The sequence below is a fragment of the Mirounga leonina genome, unplaced genomic scaffold, assembly GCF_011800145.1.
Source record: "Mirounga leonina isolate KUSES-001 unplaced genomic scaffold, KU_Mleo_1.0 Mir_375, whole genome shotgun sequence".
Lineage (NCBI taxonomy): Eukaryota > Metazoa > Chordata > Mammalia > Carnivora > Phocidae > Mirounga > Mirounga leonina.
Window position 1 is genome coordinate 1,280,899 of NW_023270717.1, and position 647 is coordinate 1,281,545.

The window sequence follows — 647 nt, forward strand, 5'->3', positions numbered from 1 at the left end:
TCCAGACATTCCTTATCCCTGCCCAGGGCTGGGTTCCCACACCGTGACCACACTCACTGGGAACTGGACTCGAACAAAGTCGGGACTCGATGCCTGTCCGGCCGCCGCGAACATCCCACTCACGGGGGACAAGGGCGGGCTCGGGGACTTGGCAAATCATGAGACAGGAAGGGTCCGTGGAGTGAGGGACCTGCCGCTGGGCGTGGACAGATGGAGCCCTGCACACCTGGGCGCGGGTGTTGTGACCCCATGGCCTCGGTCCAGACAGGACAGACTCAGGGACAGGTAGGGCACCTGGGCGACGTTTGCAGGGATGGGGCTACTCCTGACGGCGTGGCCAACAGCGGGATTGATGGCTGAGAGTCTGTCCTTCCCGTGGCTCCTTCCTGGTGATTCCTACACGTGATTCCTTCCTCGTCCAGTCTGACAGCTGTCTTGATAGCTGTGTAATTTTAGGTACAATTATAACCCACATTTCACTAAACAAAAGATGAAATGTGCTCATTTTCGTCATCGTTAGTGTTATTCTTGAAGATAAGATTGAATCCAGGGGCCCATAAACGACAGCGCCCGGACCAGGCCTGGACCGCAACCTGTTTCTGGAAATGAACGTTTACTGGGCCAAGACCATGCTCACTCAGCTGCGC